The 20,745-nt window shown below is 41.1% G+C and overlaps 1 long non-coding RNA gene across 2 annotated transcripts; it reads left to right on the forward strand.

Moving 5' to 3' along the window:
* The first annotated feature begins 892 nt into the window (after window positions 1–892).
* On the forward strand, window positions 893–18,895 carry LOC311241699. Of its 2 annotated transcripts, XR_014620563.1 has the most exons (4): window positions 893–949; window positions 17,461–17,636; window positions 18,237–18,374; window positions 18,469–18,895. It is a non-coding gene; the product is annotated as an uncharacterized lncRNA (long non-coding RNA). The 2 variants fall into 2 exon arrangements; XR_014620564.1 differs by lacking the exons at window positions 893–949; window positions 17,461–17,636 and adding an exon at window positions 16,447–16,469.
* The last annotated feature ends 1,850 nt before the right edge of the window (window positions 18,896–20,745 follow it).

Consider the following 20,745-nt stretch of genomic DNA (forward strand, 5'->3'; position numbering starts at 1 on the left):
GTTTACTGTATATGAAGATGATGTGTTTTTATAGGCACACACACACACTGGCCACTACACTACAGCCTCTTCAGAACGAGAGGCGAACCCCAAGACGCCACCCGAGGGAGGGTAGAAAAACAGTGTTTTGTCAAAATCACATAAAACCGCACAAAGACGTTCAAAATCCTGAGCCAGAGGATAACAGGAGCAGAGCGATACGTGAAAACATCAAAGGGGAAAAGTTATGGGCGCCGTGAGCCACTGTGTGTATAATAACCTCACAATGGCTGAAGTTTGTGTCTCTTCTGATCTTCTCCCAGCTGGACGTCTAGCTTCTCCTGGCCCCCTCGTCTCCTCTGATCTATAGCGTCAGACATCGTAGTAGGGGCCTGTTTGCCAGCCTGCCAGCTGTCAAAGTAACCCGGGGAATCAAACACCATGCCATGCTCCGCCGTGATCAAAGACTTGCAGGTGTGTAAGGCAGATGAGGGGTGAGAGACACATACGATCGGCGTCTAAAAAAAATTATAGGCTCTGCCGAACAGCGTACAGTATACATCGATCAAAATGAAGGGAAAGAGAAATGATTTGAAGATATGACAGAAAGAGAAAGACACTGTAGTCAAACCGGCTGTCTCTCAACAAAGCCTTTGGACAAATGCGGGGCGTGCAGTCAAGCTGTAGCTTAGCGTTCGTGAGTCAGTGTCTGTGCGCGCCATTCAAAATATGTTCTATCTTTAGAGGGAATATTCATACAATGTTCGCTGACATTCATGTTAGGGTGATTAGATTGCTAGACACACACGGCCTGGCCTGTTTCTGTGTCATGACGGTGTGTTTGTCTGGAGAGACAGGTGTAAGATAGGATACATGGACTTCACGAGGCAAGCAGAGAGGCAGCAGGAAGATGGTTGAAAAGACACATCGCACTGACACACTCGCCGACAGACAGAGCCAGTTTGTACAGGTACGTGTGTACAAACTCAAACATAATATCGCTGCTGGCGGGACAAAACCTCATAACTCCAAAAACCCAACTTTTCAGTAGATGAAAAAAACGAACACAGATTTGAGGGTGAATAGAGTTAGGAGGTTTAGACAGATGATCAGTTTAATGCTTTCCCATTGTTTAAACTTTGTAAAACCCACACACACATATGGAGGATGATCTACAGAGTTGATTTATATAAAAAAAAATATATTTAAAAATGGAGTTACTGTATGAGGTTTTGTCCCGCCAGCAGCGATATGCAGATTACGCACATATATCACACACAAACATACAAAAACAGTCTCTAATATTATTCCCTCACCCACCCCTCCTTAACACTAGAACAGCTAGGTCGGTCAAAAAGACTGTTTTATAATTTTAGATTTAGAATAATTTGGAATTAGAAAAAAAACGTGTTCCTCCTTGACCCTTCCTAAACATGTTAGGGAAAGTGAAGGAGGGTAGGGTGTATCTTCTTTCTGTTCCAAATTATTAGAATTCTAGAATTTCAAAAACTCATTTGACCGACCCAGCTGTTCAATTGTTATAACCCCAACCCAGAAATAATCAATTGAAGTTATATTTACATAGATGTTTGAAGAGATTGACTTTTACATGTAACATGATTATGACTTATGTCATAATTCATAACTCAGTGTGTGTTTTACTTCAGTATTTACACACATGACAAATGTAAACAAACATTTACACCCTCAGGGCGGTCAGATGGCGTAGCGGATATTGCGCTCGTCACCAATGCAAGAGGCTGCGGTCTCGACTCCCGGAGTCAGCATTGCCCTGCGGCTTGGGCCGATCATCATACTAACTCGTTTGGCTGAGTTAGCGGGAGGGAAGTCGAGGGTGGTAATCTGGCCTTCAATCCAATCCAATCCAATCCACTTTATTTATAAAGCACATTTAAAAACAACAAAGTTGACCAAAGTGCTGTACAAGTCCACAACATAAGATAAAACATAGAACATAAAAAAAATAAAAGCACACAATAAAAACAGTACAATGTGTCACATAAAAAGGCAGGTCCCTCAAAACTGTTTAAAAACCGAAAGCCAGAGCAAATAGGTGTGTCTTGAGGCGTGATTTGAACACCTGCAGAGTGGGGGCCTGCCTAACATGCAGTGGCAGCTCATTCCAGAGCTTTGGGGCTGCCACTGCGAAAGCACGGCCCCCCCTAGCTTCAGCCTGGAGTTTGGAACGGCCAAGAGGAGCTGGTCAGAGGACCTGAGGGACCTTGGGGGAACATAGGGTTCCAGCAGGTCCGAGAGGTACCCTGGTGCCAAGCCGTTCAAACATTTAAAAGCAAACAGTAAAACCTTAAAATCGATTCTAAAACACACAGGGAGCCAGTGGAGGGCAGCCCTAGCACGGGAAATGTGCTCCCGCTTTCGTGTTCCCGTCAGCAGACGGGCAGCGGCGTTCTGAACCAGCTGCAAACGAGAGAGGGAGGCCTGACTGACGCCAACGTATAGGGCATTGCAGTAATCAAGGCGAGAGGTCATGAAAGCATGGATAACAGTCTCAAAAACAGAATGGGATAAAAAAGGTTTGACCTTGGACAGCCTCCTGAGTTGGAAAAAACTCTTTCCCACCACAGCGTTGATCTGCTTGTCCAATTTTAGGTCACAATCAAACTTCACCCCTAGGTTGGTGACAGTTGGCTTCACAAAAAGCCCAAGGGGGCCCAAGTCATCGGGAGGAGACACATGACCATTGCTGGGACCAAACACCATGACCTCTGTTTTACTGTCATTGAGACAAAGACAGTTTGATGCCAGCCATGCCTTAACATCGTCAAGGCATGCTAATAGTGGTTTTACCGGGTTGCTATTGTTTCTTTTTAATGGCATGTAAATCTGGCTGTCATCTGCGTAGCAGTGAAAGGAGACGCCATGCTTTCGGAGTATAGGCCCTAAGGGGAGCAGATACAACACAAATAAAATTGGCCCGAGAATTGAGCCCTGGGGAACCCCGCAGGGGAGAGGTGCTGTGGAGGATACAGCGTCGCCCAGGCTAACACAAAAACTTCTCTCAGACAGGTATGATCTAAAAAACGCCAGGGCTGAGCCTTTAATGCCAACCCAGTGCTCCAAATGGGAGAGCAGCATATTGTGATCCACTGTGTCGAAGGCAGCAGTGAGATCTAAAAGTACGAGGATAAGGGAGTCACCAGAGTCAGTGGCCAGAAGGATATCATTAAAAACTCTTAAGAGTGCAGTCTCGGTACTGCGCAGTGCTCTAAAACCGGGTTGGAAGACCTCCAGAATGCCATGTGTGTCCAGGAAAGACATTAATTGGACAAGTAACATTTTTTCCAACATTTTTGATAAAAACGGGAGCTTGGAGATAGGCCTGAAATGAGAGAGGACAGAGGCGTCCAGGTTAGGCTTTTTAATAAGCGGTTGCACCACAGCATGTTTAAAATGTACAGGTACATCACCTGCAAGGCTGTCGTTCATGATTGTTAGGACATTTGGTCCTATGACCCTGCTGACCTCTTTGACGAGGTGAGGGGGAAGGACGTCTAGGGGGAGCCTGAGGGCTTCATATGGGTAATACTTTCCTCTAGCTGAGCAAGGGACACAGGCTCAAACTGGCTAAAGGTGGCAGGGCAGGTGAAAGTAGTAGAATGGTCACATGTAGGGGTGGACATGCTAGCTCTAATGTTAGCTCTAATGCCTGCTCAGCGAAAGGCAGGAAATGGTGGGGGCAGCGTGACCTCCCACGCGTTACGCTTCACCAATGAGAGTCCTCGCTGCCAGGTGAGAAGAGAGCCACTGGCTGTCTCCACCAGTGGCGTCGTTAGCCCTGGGCTTCCGGGGCTTTAGCCCCGGATGTTTTTCTCCTAGCCCCGGATCTAAAAAAAAAAAAAAAAAAAAAAATTGTTTAAATTTTCTTTTTTTTTTTTACTTTTTTTTTTTTTTTTTTTATGTCAGCATCCCCATTGTCTGTGCTGAATGTTTGTTAGTGTTTGGTATTTTTTGTTGGTTTTTAGTACTTTTAAACATTTTTAGTAAGTAGTTTTCATTTGATCCTATAATTCTTTCATTCACCGATTTGTGGACTTTTTTTTAGTGTCCTGAAAGGCGCCTTATAAATCAAATGCATTATTATTATTATTATTATTATTATTATTATTATTATTATTATTATTATTATTATTATTATTATTATTATTATTATTATTATTATTATTATTATTATTATTATTATTATTATTATTATTATTATTATTATTATTATTATTATTATTATTATTATTATTATTATTATTATTATTATTATTATTATTATTATTATTATTATTATTATTATTATTATTATTATTATTATTATTATTATTATTATTATTATTATTATTATTATTATTATTATTATTATTATTATTATTATTATTATTATTATTATTATTATTATTATTATTATTATTATTATTATTATTATTATTATTATTATTATTATTATTATTATTATTATTATCATCCAGGAGGGAAAAGACACTTTGGATAGTAGGGACTGCATCTCTGCCTGTCCTGACCAGGAAACACTTTGCAACTGTGATCTCCTCTTGGATATTGTAATGTGTGGCGAGGGGTTGCAGCAATTCCACTGAGAGAAACTGGTCTGAGGCTGGATAACATGCCTGTATGCCTCTCATAAGTTGTTATCCAACTCATGAGAACCTGCTCTCAAGCTCTTGCAGTATTCTGTCGACGACTGGATAGAACAGTCTCTGTCTCAGCTGATCTCCTGAGCTGAGGTCTGAGCTTGTGCCACAAGATGACTCAACTACATACTCGCCCATCCTTTTCTGCTTCCTCCTTTGGCTGGTAGTATGTTCCTCAATCCAAAGGCCATTACATATGGCCTTTGTCCTGTCATTCATGTCCACTGCCATCTCTGAGGTGCGATAACCTTTGAGTGTGTCCTGCACTGTGCTTTTAAATAGTACAGATATTGAAGATGTGCACTTTAACGCAGCAGCACCTGGAGCCATCCATACCCATGTCCAGTGTCCTATAATAAGCTTTAATCGAACCTCGGATAGTCCGGTTGGTTTGGGGTGGTGTGAAAGCTCATTCACTCTTGCAAGTGAACCCTGCTGCGGTTCATTTGAGATGTGAATGCAAAGCGGACCAAAGGCAGGAAAAGACCCAAAAATCGAATATTTTTTTTATGAGAAGACTGAAACATATGTATATAATGAAACACACAATAGTTTTTTTCGATTGCCTAAGCATGATTTTGAAAACGGGGCCCGGTGTTTCAAAACACACAATTAGCACAACCACACACACAATTATCAGAACACCTCAGATCCTTTGCTAAATTAAACACAAAACCATACACTAATTTTGTTACCATATGAAACACACATTTCATAATGACTTAATTCTGTTTGAACCAGTTACACACACTGCTGTGCTTAACCTAAAACACATTTAGCAATTCTACTTCTCAGTGATTAGAGTACTGTAAGTGAAGTACGCAGAGAATGTGCAAATATACAATAAATTCACCAAACACTACACAAGACCAATGCTGTAGACTGATGAAAATATAATTTATTTATCTACATATACCCAAATCAATGATGCAGACTGATGAAAAAAATAACATTTTCTCTCCATATACCCAAATCAATGATGCAGACTGATGAAAATATAAATGTTCTCTCCATATAACCAAATCAGTCAACATTTCAACATGGAGAATCACAACAATACATGTCCCAGTTTTCATGCTACTATGTGCATAACACTGTAAGCTCAGCAAATATCAGACAAACATAAAATACTGTATCCAGTACAGGTTAAAATTACAGTAATACAATTTCTTTTTGAAAAAATCTAAACAGAAAATACTAGACATTATCTCTTTGCCTAGCTGGATCTGGCAAGATAATTTTTTGTTGTGATTCTCCATGTTGACATGTTGACTGATTTGGGAAAATGGGAGAAAATTTATATTTTCATCAGTCTGCATCATTGGTTGTCTTGTGTAGTGTTTGGTGAATGTATTGTATATTTTCACGTTCTCTGTGTAAGTACTTCACTCTCCTTCCATTTTGGTTGAAGACAGGTGAACTCACCTGCTGCATTTTTATAGTGCTTAAACCTGATTGTGTATCTACAATTAAGCAATGGTGTGTTTGTGCATCTGATGGCTGTGTTAACCAATTGGCTCATATGTGTGGTAATTTGACATTCTGTGTCTAATGTAATGCAAGTGTGTTTAGTGTTTTGCAAATCACTGTGTGTATTGTTTTGCAAAAAGTGAGGCTGACATTGTAGGGGTGCAAATCTGGGCCTATATTTTGCTCCTTGAGTGTAAGGTTTTGATAATTGTGTAATACTTTTGATTTGAGTGTTTATGCAATTGAAGAAAACTGTAAAGACTAGAGATGAACTGTTTATTTATTTTGTACATAGGCTGTGCATATGTTTGTTTGTTTGTTTATTTGCTTATGTGTATGATTCTTAACTGTGTTTTTATTTTGTTATTGGTGTATATGTGTATGTATGTACAGTATATATGATATATATATATATATATATATATATGATACAGATCAATGTTTAATCTGGCTAAATAAATAAATAAATAAGAAACTGATGATTTGGTCCTGTTAACTTTGAATTTTCTATGGGGACTGCCCAGATCCCTCTCATGGACCTGGACCTCACTTTGAGAACCTCTAATGATTCTAGTTATTCAGTATTCATCTCTAATTACTCTAAAATTGCGTATTTCTGTGCTTAAAAAAAAAAAAAAAGGGCTGAAGCCCCCAATGTTTTCTAACCCTAAAAACACCCCTGGTCTCCACACGTGTCGGAGGAAGCATGTGGTGGACTTCAGGGTTCCCTTGTACCGACCAGTGGGAGGAACATGCGCACAACAACCAGGTAGGGGAGAGGGGGGAATTGGCATAACGACTAAATTGGGATGGGGAGAAAAATAGAAAATCAGGCTATAAAAAAAGAAGGATATAAAAAAAACAAAAAACATTTACACCCTCAGAAGGCATGCATAACTCCCAAAAACGCTGTCAGTCCTTTGCATCAAAGGTTCAGACAACAACCTTTGAGTGTAAAAACAAATATGTTTCCCATGATCCCATGTTTTTTATGTTCTGTGGTGGAGCTACCTATTCTTTTGGTTCCCATTTGGATTGCAGAGTGGAGCTTTTGATGTGCGGTCATAATGAATGGTCGTGGAGCCGGTGTGGAGTGTCCATGCTTCTCCTACGCCCTGCATGAGATCAGACACTCCACCACAGAGACCTGTCCTGGAGACATCAAACACCAGCCTCCACCAAGGCCTTCTCTGCTGCACCCCCCCCCCTCTCTTTTCCTTTCTCCCTCTCCTCTCCTTCTCTCTTTCCCTCTCTCTCTATCTTTCACCCCTCACTCTCTCCCTCCCTCCCTCTCTCCCGTCCTCTCTCTTTCTCTCCCTCTCTCGCTCCCTCTCTCTCCCCCCCTCACTATCCCTCCCTCTCTTTCTCTCTCTTTCCCTCTCTCCCTTCTCTCTCTTCACCCCCCCCTCTCTCCCCCCTCTCACTCTCTCCCTCTCTCTCTCACCCCCCTCTCTCTCCCTCTCTCCCTCTCTCACTCTCTCCCTCCCTCTCTCACCCCTCTCTCTCTCTCTCACTCTCTCCCTCCCTCTCTCCCCCCCCCTCTCTCTCCCTTCTCTCTCTTCACCCCCCTCTCTCCCCCTCTCACTCTCTCCCTCCCTCTCTCTCTCACCCCCCCTCTCTCCCCCTCTCACTCTCTCCCTCCCTCTCCCCCCTCTCTCTCCCTTCTCTCTCTTCACCCCCCCTCTCTCCCCCCTCTCACTCTCTCCCTCTCTCTGTCACCCCCCTCTCCCCCCCCCCCCTCTACCCGGGGGGTCACGCTCTTGGTGGATAGAGGTAATGTTGAGTGTCAGCTCCCGCTGAGTTCACTCACACACTCGCATTCCGCACATTCTGTCTGCCGAACAATAACAAGCACCTCTACGTCGTCACCCAGTTCTCACCTCCTCTGCACCGAGCCCGGTCCGGTACATTACCTGGGAGGAATTCATAATGGTGCTGCCTTTCCATGGAGGTGATGGAGCAGAGGGAGGGGGGGGGGGGGGAGAGAGAGAGAGAGAGAGAGAGAGAGAGAGAGAGAGAGAGAGAGAGAGAGAGAGAGAGAGAGAGAGAGAGAGAGAGAGAGAGAGAGAGAGCGAGAGCGAGATAGAGAGAGAGAGAAATGATTAGGTATACCCTAAAATCATTATGACTCTTCGTATGAGTGAAATCTCTTTCAGGCCTGTGTAGCGCAGTGGTATAGCATACATACATGTAGAGGTGTGCAGATATAGTGATATAGCATACATGTAGAGGTGTGCAGATATAGTGGTATACACACATGTAGAGGTGTACAGGTATAGTGGTATACACACATGTAGAGGTGTGCAGATATAGTGGTATACACACATGTAGAGGTGTACAGGTATAGTGGTATACACACATGTAGAGGTGTACAGATATAGTGGTATAAATACACATGTAGAGGTGTGCAGATATAGTGGTATACACACATGTAGAGGTGTGCAGATATAGTGGTACACACACATGTAGAGGTGTACAGATATAGTGGTATAAATACACATGTAGAGGTGTGCAGATATAGTGGTATACACACATGTAGAGGTGAGCAGATATAGTGGTACACACACATGTAGAGGTGTACAGATATAGTGGTACACACACACATGTAGAGGTGTGCATATATAGTGGTACACACACATGTAGAGGTGTACAGATATAGTGGCACACACACACATGTAGAGGTGTGCAGATATAGTGGTATACACACATGTAGAGGTGAGCAGATATAGTGGTATACACACATGTAGAGGTGAGCAGATATAGTGGTATACACACATGTAGAGGTGTGTAGATATAGTGGTATACACACATGTAGAGGTGTGTAGATATAGTGGTATACACACATGTAGAGGTGTGTAGATATAGTGGTATACACACACATGTAGAGGTGTACAGATATAGTGGTATACACACACATGTAGAGGTGTGCAGATATAGTGGTATACACACATGTAGAGGTGTACAGATATAGTGGTATACACACACATGTAGAGGTGTGCAGATATAGTGGTACACACACATGTAGAGGTGTGCAGATATAGTGGTATACACACATGTAGAGGTGTACAGATATAGTGGTATACATACATGTAGAGGTGTACAGATATAGTGGTATACACACACATGTAGAGGTGTACAGATATAGTGGTATAAACACATGTAGAAGTGTACAGATATAGTGGTATAAACACACATGTAGAGGTGTACAGATATAGTGGTATAAACACATGTAGAGGTGTACAGATATAGTGGTATAAACACATGTAGAAGTGTACAGATATAGTGGTATAAATACACATGTAGAGGTGTACAGATATAGTGGTATAAACACATGTAGAAGTGTACAGATATAGTGGTATAAATACACATGTATAGGTGTACAGATATAGTGGTATAAATACACATGTAGAGGTGTACAGATATAGTGGTATAAATACACATGTAGAGGTGTACAGATATAGTGGTATACACACATGTAGAGGTGTACAGATATAGTGGTATAAATACACATGTATAGGTGTACAGATATAGTGGTATAAATACACATGTAGAGGTGTACAGATATAGTGGTATAAATACACATGTAGAGGTGTACAGATATAGTTGTATAAATACACATGTATAGGTGTACAGATATAGTGGTATAAATACACATGTAGAGGTGTACAGATATAGTGGTATACACACATGTAGAGGTGTACAGATATAGTGGTATAAATACACATGTAGAGGTGTACAGATATAGTGGTATAAATACACATGTATAGGTGTACAGATATAGTGGTATACACACAAATGTAGAGGTGTGCACACACACACACACACACACACCACACCACACCACACACACACACACACACACACACACACACACACACACACACACACACACACACACACGCACACACACACACGTCCTGCCTTGGTACCGTCTACAAGCGGTAGGCCTCTCCTCTATGACCGCTCAAGAGAGGGCTTGGTTCTGGTCTTGATTAACCACTTACTGTAGTTCAGTCTCTCAGACACAAGATTGCAGCGAGAGAGCAAGTAATGAAGTGCTTTTGAATTTGCATTCCCGAGTGCTTTCGCAGGAACACCTTGATTTCAGTCCGGCTTAGCTGTTTGTTCTCCGTGGAGAGAGATGTCTGCTATTTTAGCCGTAACAAGCGACAAGTGTCCAATCCAGCCTCCTCCATATCGCTCCCTCATCAACCTAACTGGCTGAATAAACACAATCAACACACATCTGAAGGGGAATTTGGAAGCTTTTCCTCTCTCAAATCACCCCCGATGTGGTGTTCATCATTGTCGTTATGCAGATTGCAGTGTGACCGTGGACGCAGCGCCGAACTCCTGCCTCTGGAGTGAATGGAGTGCTGCAATTCCACAAAGGAGACCAAAGACACTTGCGTGTTCTGCTCTTGGACAAGTCGAGCGGCACTCGTCGTCAGTTATGGACAAAGCGTCTTGAGGATAGGAAATTCACTCAAGACTTGAAAGTCAAGACTCTGCTGTCAGTGTATGGTTGCCCCCCTTAGTGTAAACCCACTCCTAAGTTGAATACCAACCACTTTGCCACCTGAATTGGATCCTTTTCAGGTGATGGAAGGGATGAGACATGGATAAGGTGTTTAATAACATCACATGGTCACATGGTGCTGCTGAGCGGAGGGTGTGGGTGGAAAATAGCCGAAGCTAATAACTTACTCAGTCCAAGGAGACCTGGTTAATACGATTTATTAACTCAATCAAAGTATCAATACAAAAATAGTGAGAGTTAGGCTGGGACGAGATGGTTTAGCTAGGACACCGGGTGAAGAGAGACCCTCACTGGATCTTGAAACATCTTTATACATACAAACTGGAAAGGGTGGGGTTCACAGGAATACATGAACATAGGGGGTTTGACATATTTGGGGACATATGGAAAGGTGGGTAAGGGGGGTAGGAAGGAATGGGCGGAGGGATGGGGGTAGGAAGGAAAGATGGGTAGAGTAGACCAGCAGACAATCAAAAGGACCTGTCCTCAAGAGCCTCCAAACCACAGGTAATTCAGAATTCATTAATTCATTCGTTATTGTTTAGATATAGTGATTTAGTAATAGTGTGTAATAGTGTAATAGTGTAATAGTGTGTAATAGTGTGTAATAGTGTAATAGTGTAATAGTGTGTAATAGTGTAATAGTGTGTAATAGTGTAATAGTGTGTAATAGTGTAATAGTGTGTAATAGTGTAATAGTGTAATAGTGTTTAATAGTGTGTAATAGTGTTTAATAGTGTGTAATAGTATAATAGTGTGTAATAGTGTGTAATAGTGTAATAGTGTTTAATAGTGTGTAATAGTGTAATAGTGTGTAATAGTGTAATAGTGTGTAATAGTGTGTAATAGTGTAATAGTGTAATAGTGTAATAGTGTTTAATAGTGTAATAGTATAATAGTGTAATAGTGTGTAATAGTGTAATAGTGTTTAATAGTGTAATAGTGTGTAATAGTGTAATAGTGTGTAATAGTGTAATAGTGTAATAGTGTGTAATAGTGTAATAGTGTGTAATAGTGTAATAGTGTGCTAGTGTAATAGTGTAATAGTATAATAGTGTAATAGTGTGTAATAGTGTAATAGTATAATAGTGTAATAGTGTGTAATAGTGTAATAGTGTGTAATAGTGTAATAGTGTGTAATAGTGTAATAGTGTAATAGTGTAATAGTGTAATAGTGTAATAGTGTGTAATAGTGTAATAGTGTGCTAGTGTAATAGTGTGCTAGTGTAATAGTGTAATAGTGTAATGGTGTAATAGTGTGTAATAGTGTAATAGTATAATAGTGTAATAGTGTGTAATAGTGTAATAGTGTGTAATAGTGTGTAATAGTGTGCTAGTGTAATAGTGTAATAGTGTAATAGTGTAATAGTGTGTAATAGTGTAATAGTGTGCTAGTGTAATAGTGTGCTAGTGTAATAGTGTGCTAGTGTAATAGTGTAATAGTGTAATGGTGTAATAGTTTGTCGTACAGACTTGCGGGTTGTGCCATTGTACTCAATAGGGATGTCCTCTTTCATTGGTCTATGTTGACCATGCCCATAGTTTGGTTCCTCCCCCTTTTTGTATCTTTTGAACCGTTTGTCATAGAGACTCGCGAGAGACCCTCTCCCGTTGGCCGGCGGTGCACAGGCGTCACCCACACTTTCACAATTTCACCCGCGCGGAATTGTCTAGTCTATACTATTCTTTATTTATTCTTCTTTATTCCGCCGATTTTTGCCAACAAACTCCTCCCAGAGCGTTCGCGCCCCATACACGAGATGTTTCACTGCACCGTTTGGCTACAAATCGACTTTAAACGGGAACATTTCGGTCCCATTGGGAATGCATTGCGAATTAGAGTGGGGCAGCTGAAATAATTCTTTTACCATCACCTTGGGTAAATTGCGACAGTGATCTAAATTTTGGACGTAGATATAAAAACAACACATCAAAACGATGACACAGCTGTCCCCTCGCTCACAAAAGAAAAATAAATGGAATTGGACATTTCTATCTCAACGGATGACCATTTGTTTGAAAGTTATCCTCTACATACAAACCAATGGCTTTCCACTCTAAGAAAAAGCAGTTTTTTTAGCTTTTCCCCCCTTGTGTTCTGATCGCCACCGGGGCCACAATTGTTGACAGAATGACACAATATCGCACACAACCCTAGATTCAGACCCAAACGCATTTCCTTTGATTTAATTATACATCAAATGATTTATGAAGTTAACTTTTCACCTGGATAACGTCAACATTCAGGGTGAATGTAATGTGAGAAATTGGGATACAAAAAAAAAAGAAGAAAAAAAGATATATATTTGGGTCTGATAGTGTGGCTGGTCTGCCGTTCTGCAGCTGGATACTATTGGTTTGTTTTGGCGAAATTATTCTGCTCTGTGTGACAATAAATAAATGAATGATGATATGCAATTTAAAACCAAAACTAAGGCCTCAGTATGAGTTTAAGACGTGAACATGGTCATGTTTGTTCAATAAAAAAAAAATAAAAAAAAAATTGCAGTTTTTTTATTTTATTTTGGTGATCGGATCGGGACATCCCTACCTATAACACCACCGTGCATCAGTCCACTGGCATGACTCCCTACTTTTTAATGTTTGGCCGGGAGCCCCGACTCCCTGTGGATTTCTTTGCTAGGGGAGGGGTTAGATGAGGCTGAGCAGGGTCTAGACTAGGACTGGGTAAAGGAGCACCAGGAGTCACTGGAGGGAGCGTATAGCCACGTACGACAGCGCCTGGCTACAAGGAGGGAGTACAGAGATAAGAAACAGGAAGAGCAAGTGAGAGATCCATTTATAGGGGAGGGAGACCTTGTATATGTCCGTAACCATGGGGTGAAGGGTCGGAACAAGATTCAGGATGTCTGTGAACCGACCCCTTACCGGGTGGTACAGTGCCCCGCAAAACGTGGTGTAGTCTACTCCATCACCCCTGCAGTTCAGGATGGTCCGGTGCGGCAAGTCCACCGGACTGAGATGAGAGGTGGGTTGAGGCCTGATACAGGCCACGATTTGGGGGAAGAGCAGGAGGAGCAGGGGGATATAGGAGACAATGGGGTGGAGGACACAGATGTTACATTGACAGAAGGACTGCCGTTGGAGTCGTATAGTGAGGGGTCAATGTCAGAATCTGAGCTTTGTCCAGAGGATGATGTGTTGGAAGGAGGGGATGGCGACTTGGAGACAGATTTCCCAGTGGTGGTGGAGGGCCTCAGGAAGTCTAATAGGAGTACTGCAGGCAAACACAATAATCCGTTTCGACTCCCTAAATCTGCAGTATTGTAACATACAGGGTTCTCAGGACTGAGTTTAAGATTTTCCCCAAGTGGTAGATTGTATTGGTATATCGTCGGGACTCGGGACGCCGATACATGTGGAGGGGGTGTATGTGGCGGGTGTAGGGTGACCAGGTGTCCCCCTTTTGGTTGTACTGTCCCACCATTTGACCAAATGTCCCGCGTCCCTCATATTGAGAGGATGTCCCTCTTTTCAAAGCCAAAAAAAAAACATGCGTCTAAAAGCCCCTCCCTACAGACAGTAAACGTAGCAACCCGCCTCTTGTCCACACACATTGCTCTGATTGGTTATAGTACTTTAGCGCGCTGCTTGCCTGCTTGTGACGTGACTGAGACTGAGTCGTGGCGCTACCTCATATCGCAGATCTGATTGGTTATAGTAATTTAACGCACTGCTCTGCTCGTGAGAGTTGAACTTGTGACGCTACCTCATATCGCAAATCTGATTGGTAAAAAAAAACACAACAACATTACAAGCGAACTAGTTCAAGATGGAAAGCAGTAAAAAGAAACGGACCTGCAGTTACAACCAAGACTGGCAAACGACACATGACTGGGTGAGGCAGATGGCAGGCAATCCGCAGCAGGCTTTCTGTGTTTTGTGTCATAGTTCGTTTTCAATTGCGCATGGAGGAGAATTCGACTTGAAGCGCCACAGTGGACGTGAGTCTCACTTGAAAGTGGCTCACCAAAAAGAAACATCCAGATCTATGGATACATTTCTTTTTAAACCAAACAATGATAGCCAGACGGACAAGATCACTGCAGCTGAGATAACAAGTGTCTATCACACAGTACAACACTCCCATTCATACTGTTTTCCCTAGTTCTGTGTTAACAGGGAATATCAAACACAAGACATTCCTGTCAAGTGATGACGTTTGAATATTTAAAACAGATGTTAGGTGGTATTTCATTTGTATTTATTTTGATTTAACCTTTAACCTTTGATTTAAATCTATTCGGTGAAGACCATGGCAGTTATTCTAATATAGAAACACAATTTATTTGTATTATTATTTTTGTATTATACTACACTGTTTTCCCTAGTTCTGTGTTAACAGGGAATATCAAACACATTGATTTAACCTTTAACCTTTGATTTAAATCTATTCAGTGAAGACATGGCAGTTATTCTAATAAAAAAATTTACATTATCTATCTGTCCCACTTTGTCCCACCAAAATCGTACTGTTGTCCCACTTTTGGACTTTTTGCATCTGGTCGGGTGGCAGTAATGAGAAAGGAGGAGGGGCCTCAATGAGCCAGGTTCCGTTATAGGGGGCTACCTGCGGGAGGAACGTGAGTTGAATTGTTTGTTACGGCCGGTGCAGTGAGGTAGGTGCACCAGTGGAGGTTATTCCATGACAACACGTGAAACACAAATTCACTCATAATTCATAATTATTATTAATTTACATATATATATATATTTTTTTTTTATTATTATTATTATTATTTTTTATTAGAAATGTTTTCCTCTGTAAAATTGCCAGTATCCTAATTATTATTATACAATTTATATATCACAATGTTCGAATTAATTATACAATTTATATATCACCATGTCCGAATGAATTATGAGTCCTAAGCTAATGGTACCAGGTCGTTGGAGCTCTGAATGGGGGAGGGGGGGGCGAGCGATACAAGGAGTATGCGGGCGAACAATAAAACACTATCAGGTCAACAGTAAATATATATCTTATACAAATAAAACAATATATATATATATCTTATATATATGGTATAGAAAATAATAAACGTGGACTTTAGGTGATAACCTAATCTACCTTTTTGTTGAACTAATTCTAATTATTAATCTGGACCTTCAGAACAGCTTGCATCGTTTGGTATAGTATAGACTGCTGTTCCGAAAGATGTAGCTGTCGTAGGGCTGGGCGATAAAACGATAACGATAACTATCGCGATAAATTATTTCCTCGAAATAAACATGAAACGTGGTCGCAAAGTTTCGATATATCGATTTTCCAAGCTTGGATATGAGCACACGCACTAACAACCAATCAGTGAAGGAGATGGCCGGCAGCGGAAGGAGACGTACAGTTACAGCATTGCAAATTGAGGTCCCTCCTACCGCCGTTTCAACGCCCTCTGCCGCCCGTTAACGGCTCTTGTCAAATGGTTTTATTAGGGTGGGTGCGGTTTCTGTTTTGTGCCGCCAGGAGGCGCAAAGTCAAAGTCAAGTTGGAATTATATCCTTCCTTCGAGACAACCGAACTTGCTATGCCTCCTAAATGTGAATCGGAAATACAAAAATACCGGCTACAGCAAAGACCTATGGCTATTCCAAATGGCACGTAAACCCCATTGTTTTAGTGGTTTGTCCACTAATGTCCATTATTGAGGACCAAGTACGTGCCCTTAATCGGCAGCGTGTGCCGGGAACAGTGCAGGAGTTGACGACCAAATCGACCAGGGTAAATACTGGCTGGTGTTCGGGTCACCGGAGACGCTTGTGGGGAATGAACGTTGGATTAAGTGGTAAGTCAAATGATCTGATCTTCACTGTTTTATCTGCCGCTTACGTGACGTGACAGGGGCTACTGTTTCATATGATCTAACGAGTGGTGGTCACTGCTGTTTTCAAGTCCAATTGATCGCCAAATGCGAGGGGAGCACACAAACAAGAACAACTCCGTTATAATCCCATACAAAGAGCAAATTGACTGGCTTAATGCACAAAGAAAACAACACATTTCGAGTAGTCTTCCCTTGTACACATACTGTAAACAGTACTGTATATTCTCGAAGTCAACTTCCTTTGACTGGGTAGAGCAGACGGGAGAGTCGACCAAAGCAGACCCTGGTCCCCCAAGTCAAATTCTACGTATGTCTGCTCTACCCATTTCATAACAGGTGAGAATAAGGAACACATATTTATATAGTAAATTAAGTTGTATTGGCTGTGAGGCTGTAAACAGCAGATGTTAGCTGCTAGCTGATTGATTGATTAGCTAGCAGTCTCTGCTAGCTACTTCCCCATAATAGTCCATTCTCAGTGTAGCCTACATGCCTTTTTCATTTTTATATGTTACTAGTATACTATTTATCAATCACATTCAGTGTTGTTGTCCTTGCTCTAAGGACTTGTTATTGAATAGTCGTATTGCTTGTAATATACATGTCATATGTATATACTCTCTGTCAGGATCTATGGGGTAACAGTACTGTATATTTGCATATCATATTATGTCACAAATGTAACAGTACTATATACCTGTATGTCATGTATGTCCCTATGCCATAAATGTCATGATGTCATGTATGTTGAGTATGTCACAAATGTCACTATGAATTGAAAATGGGGGACCCTGATGTAAACAAGACGAAAGTCTCTCTGGTCTGCATCCCCTTAACAATTGTGTGTATTGAGCCGTACTGTATTGTATCCATTCTGCAATCTGTTAATAACGTTTTCATTAATTAATTAATTAATTCATTCATTCATTCATTCATTCATTCATTCATTCAGGTGCAAAGGTCAACGACCAAACACACCCAGACTACATTCCATCTGTATTCCCTTCAACATCACAGTCTACACCATCTACGTCAACGAACATCAGTCGCCATGAGCAGCGTGCAAAAGCAGACCCTGGTCCCCCAAGTCAAATTCTACGTATGTCTGCTCTACCCATTTCATAACAGGTGAGAATAAGGAACACATATTTATATAGTAAATTAAGTTGTATTGGCTGTGAGGCTGTAAACAGCAGATGTTAGCTGCTAGCTGATTGATTGATTAGCTAGCAGTCTCTGCTAGCTACTTCCCCATAATAGTCCATTCTCAGTGTAGCCTACATGCCTTTTTCATTTTTATATGTTACTAGTATACTATTTATCAATCACATTCAGTGTTGTTGTCCTTGCTCTAAGGACTTGTTATTGAATAGTCGTATTGCTTGTAATATACATGTCATATGTATATACTCTCTGTCAGGATCTATGGGGTAACAGTACTGTATATTTGCATATCATATTATGTCACAAATGTAACAGTACTATATACCTGTATGTCATGTATGTCCCTATGCCATAAATGTCATGATGTCATGTATGTTGAGTATGTCACAAATGTCACTATGAATTGAAAATGGGGGACCCTGATGTAAACAAGACGAAAGTCTCTCTGGTCTGCATCCCCTTAACAATTGTGTGTATTGAGCCGTACTGTATTGTATCCATTCTGCAATCTGTTAATAACGTTTTCATTCATTCATTCATTCATTCATTCATTCATTCATTCAGGTGCAAAGGTCAATGACCAAACACACCCAGACTACATTCCATCTGTATTCCCTTCAACATCACAGTCTACACCATCTACGTCAACGAACATCAGTCGCCATGAGCGGCGTGCAAAAAGGAACTCCTCTTCATACCATCGTAAGTGATATCATCTAGTTTTCAGTTATGTGCCAAAATCAATGGGTTCCTAAATTGCAGTTTCTTATTAGTATGGTTTTTATTTCATTTAAAGTGACTCCCCACAAGAGGACTAAACGTTGCAGCCAAGACATCCAAGTTGAGGCAGCAGCCCAAGTTGAGGAAGCAGCCACACCTCCCATCACTGAGCAGTCTCTGTTTGACGAGATGCAGTCTCTCAGAGAGGAGAGGGATGCAGCCAAGGAGGATGGTGACCAACAGAGAACCAAGGTCGAGTCAAGCTCCTTGACCGCTTCATCTGTGGACATCAATTGGCAGGCCTACAATTTCAACATGCACAACAATGCATGTAAAAAATGCTTATTTTTTTTATATACAAAAATACAAAAGTGCTATTTCAAGTTTCAACATGCACAACAATGCATAACATATGCATAACAGCAGCATTGGCAGACCTACATTTTCTCCAAGAAGGAAGCCATAACATAAAACTTCAAAAGGGCTAAAAACTAAATTACAAACATCACAAAACAAACTGGTCAGACTACTGCTTGACCTTACTCCTAGAACGCACCTCACCCCTGCCCACTTTGACAATATAGGATGGCTTAGAGTAGACGACAGAGTACAGCAACTTAGTTAGGGTTAGACTTCTTTTTCTTTTTTCTGCACTCCGGGCAATACCATGTCTTGCTTTTCGGTAGCCTTTTGAGGTTTAGACACCTGGGATGGAACCAGTCATCACAGGTGTCACAGCCAACCATGCTCTCTGATTCTGTTGTTGTTTTACACAAGCAGTAGACTGGAGTGCTTGTGCTGCTGGCCGCCTGTTGCTCCTGTTGGGTGGGTAACACTGGTAAATTTGTGGCAACATTCTTTTTATTATTTATTTTTTATTTAAAAAATATTATTTTGTATAACTCACCCTGCCATACAGTCACAGTGACCTGCAACCACCTTTCCCGTGCCATCTAAGGCCACCCAAGGATGATGTGGATCATCATTCACTCTGTAGGATGGTCTGACATCTGCCCGCAACAAGGTGCACCTTGTCAGTTTCCGGTGGAACACGGTTTCTACCCAACCAGAGACAAAGAAGCGGTATGCCTCTAAAGACTTATAGTTCTCCATGGCTTCTGATGAGAATACACCTGAAATAATAATGTAACTCTGGCCTGATCAATATTCTTCAGTTTTTTATCTTATCTTATCTCCTATCGGTACTGTTGTCATTATATATATGAATTGAAAATGGGGGACCCTGATGTAAACAAGACGAAAGTCTTCCTCTGGTCTGCATCCCCTTAACAATTGTGTGTATTGAGCTGTACTGTATTGTACCCATTTTGCAATCTGTTAATACAATTTCCATTCAATTACTGTATCTATGGAGGACAAACATGTCATGTCCAAATGTCATATCTAGCTACAGGCTATTCAATGGCACATTTTCATATTATTCCTTGCACAGGGCTTAATATTTCTCTTTTCTAACAGAGAATTGAAATAAAATATCCCTATAGGCCGTAAAGTGAATGCTGTATCGTTTCACCCCTTTTTTTAAGTTTTAAATAGACAATAATAAAAATAGTAGATGTAAACAAGACGAAAGTCTTTCTCTGGTCAGTATTGTACCCATTGTAGTGGAATATACTATGGAATATATTACATTGGATGCCATTTTGTCACAGGAAAGATTAGCCTCTAGGATGGAACTGTGACCGTACTGTGACTGTGACCGACACCTCCCTGCCCCCTCTCCTTGATGAGGTGTTAATAGGTGGGTAGGTGGGGTGGGGGGCTGTACATTGATGGTGGGGGGGGGGGGGGGTGTCTCAACACTGTTTTTTTCAAGTCAGGTCAAGTCAGCTTTATTTGAACTCTGCAGAGGAAGGATGAACTTTGCAATGTACAAACGTCTTTCTCTGGTCTGCATCCCCTTAACAATTGTGTGTATTGACTGTAGTTTACCCATTCTGCAATGGTAATAAAATTCTCATTGTAAAAAAATAAGTTGTATCTATTCTATTCTACTATTTTATTGCACTGCACTATTTTACTCTGTCTATTTTATCTTACTATTTTTTAGATTGCTGGACAGTAGTCCAGATGTGACAAAACGAGTGATTGTATGACTTGCTTGGTACAGTAGCTGTGTCTGTTAAAAAATAGGCATTCCGTCTAATAATTGAAATACTTCTGCTCATTTTTGTTACAGTATTGTAGTGGCCATACTGGTTGTTTACATCAGGGTCCCCCATTTTCAATTCATCGTAACATATATGACATACACGACATACAGATAGACAGTACTGCTACATCTATACATTTATGACATACCAGATTTGCAAATACAGTACTGTTTGTGATA

The sequence above is a fragment of the Notolepis coatsorum genome (genome assembly GCF_963971535.1).
Source record: "Notolepis coatsorum genome assembly, chromosome: 15".
Classification (NCBI taxonomy): Eukaryota; Metazoa; Chordata; class Actinopteri; order Aulopiformes; family Paralepididae; genus Notolepis; species Notolepis coatsorum.